We start from the raw sequence: 2,772 nt of genomic DNA, 5'->3' as shown, positions 1-2,772 counted from the left end.
TTGCATTAGATTTTGCTACTGTTATTGTTTGCTCCTATTCTGATGCATAGCCTCTTTTGTAACGTATTCATTGTTACCTACCTACTTATCGTAAACTGCCTGAGCGTGGTGGGTAAGTTGGTGCACCCCTGCAGGGAAGAAAACATCTATCGATAGCCTGTCCTACGGTAACGGACACTTGGAGTTGCATCCCGATCGATACAACTAGAACTAGATACTTGGGATGAGTAATGGATTGTGATGATAACTGGATAGTATGGCTCTGGGATTGCTTTCTCGCAGGGAGTCGAGAAAGGATCTCTGGCCGAGGTTGATAACACTACTACTACTTTAGTTATGCTACTCTACTCCCTCCTGTTGCTGGAAGATGATGGTTTCCAGAAGATGCTAGTCTTCGATAGGACTAGGCCTTCTCTCTATTCTGGCATTTCTGCAGCCCAGTCCACATATACAACCTTCCTTTGATAATGTTGCATATGTAGTGTAGATCCTTGCTTGCGAGTACTTTGGATGAGTAATGACGGTTGCTTTGCTCCCCCTTTGCCCCTTTCTTCTTCTTTCCGGTTGATGCAACCAGATGTCGGAGCCCATGAGCCAGATGCCACCGCCGATGCCTACTACTACGTGGAGACCGACGACGTCCAGGAGTAGTTAGGAGGCTCCCAGGAAGGAGGCCGTGCCTCTTCGATCGTGTTGCTTTTGTGCTAGCCCTCTTAAGGCATCCCTGTTCAACTTATGTCTGTACTCAGATATTGTTGCTTCCGCCGACTCTTGTGTATTCGAGCTTATGTATTCGAGCCCTCGAGGCCCCTGGCTTGTAATATAAAGCTTGTATTATTTTAATTTGTGTCTAGAGTTGTGTTGTGATATCTTCCCGTGAGTCCTTGATCTTGATCGTACACATTTGCGTGCATGATTAGTGTACGATTGAATCGAGGGCGTTACAAGTTGGTATCAGAGCCGACTGCCTGTAGGTAGCTCCCTTTCCAACTCCTTGGCCGAAGATGAGTCTAGTCATCCAAAACTGTTTTACTAACTCGGCTGTGTGGCTTACGGGCCCACGTCGCCATTGGGTGGTATTAGGATCTTTTACTCCTGGTCTATACTCTGGGACTCTGATCTCTCTTCTATCCGGGTTAAATGATTTTACTAACGCTGACTCTAGGTTCCCGTAACTACTTTCTCCCGGAGAGCCCCTTATTACAGATGATCGCCTCCTGCACCAGAAGATTCCGAAGATACTCTCCGATGTTATCCCGATAACTTGTGCTCATCGCGTTTGCAATTCCCCTACCACCGATAAGCCCCTATGACTAACTGCATATCCTTGTCGCTCATACCTTCATCCCAAGTTGCTCTTGTTATTACAAGATGCCCCGAAATACTTGTCGTTGTTTCGAGAATCCTTTTGTGCCTACTGCCTTGCAGTTCCTTGTCGCCTGAATACACCGACAAATTAATCCTCACACATATCGAGGATTTGTTTTTCCCCAGTTGTTCACATGTTTCACAAAAGTCTTTGAAATACTATTCGATCTTCCGAAAATCCTCAGCAGCCTATTGTTGTTGAAATTCTTGTTAGCTTGCATTATGGTTAATTCCATAATTCTAGTAATCTTCGTTGACATCCTCTATCACTATCGTTTTGAGTCGCTTGATCCAATATGTCGCGAATGCTCGTAATCCTCAATCAGATCCTAGCATTCATCCTTCCAGCTCAGACGTCACTCCAAACATGAGCTTGTTCTTGTCAAATCAAACCTTGTTTGATTGTCGATCTGTATCGATTCAACTCAATTATCTGTTGATCAGAGCCTCTGCTTCAGATCTTCTGATTTGAAAATCGTAATTCCTTTGTATTCAAGCCTTGAAGTTAACCAGATATATCTATAATTTGATGCCTTTGCATTCTTTCCCTCTTCTGATTGAGTACTGATACTGACATCAGATCCTATGTGGACCGCCAGATCCTTTGTTGGATTTTATCTGACAATGTCCTTCATATTAAATAACCTTTTGGAGCCTTTCCTCAGATACATTATGCCTTTGGTAAATTGTATCCTCTGCCTTCTCAACCATGCTCTGCCTTCGAGCTTGTGTTATTTTACTCTTGGAGTTTGTGGTATTTGTTCCCAAGATGCCCCTATGGGTTGAACCTATGTCTTCCTTAATCCATGTGAACCCGAGAGTTTTCACGAGTCATACTCTTCTGGTGTCTTGCCAGATAACATTTCAACACTACAATTTCATTGAACGCGAGAAGTGAATGAAAGGTTATGCATTCGAGAAGTGGGAGTCGACCTTGAACTTTGTGTTCATGCCCATGGAAACGATGTAGATCTTATCATGGAAGCTTCTCGTAACAATAATTATTCCCTTTGTATAATTTGATCCTGTATCTGTGATTTTGGCCTTTGCAATCGTGGTTCCAACCAAGATTGTCTTCTTTGATCCCCTTTCTCGGACAAGTTGAAGTGCTTAGCTTGTGCATATTAGTACACATGTCCAAACTCTAATATGGTCTACCTTCGAATATTACCCCCAGTATCTCCAGAATATCAAATAACTGAGTTGCTTCCTATGAATATTCATCTAGTATTACTTCTCACCGATTTCAGATTTCCCCCCGGGTTCTGAGTTATCAGTCACTCGAGAACACCGATAAGAGAATTGATCCGCACTCCGATTTAACAACTCTAAGTAATTTTCATTGCTTACGAGTTTAATATTCCTTCAAGTAATTCCTAGCCTGATCGGCCATATCATTATCAT

This window comes from Triticum aestivum, chromosome 1D (assembly GCF_018294505.1).
Source record: "Triticum aestivum cultivar Chinese Spring chromosome 1D, IWGSC CS RefSeq v2.1, whole genome shotgun sequence".
Taxonomy (NCBI): Eukaryota; Viridiplantae; Streptophyta; class Magnoliopsida; order Poales; family Poaceae; genus Triticum; species Triticum aestivum.
This window is presented reverse-complemented; position numbering follows the sequence as displayed.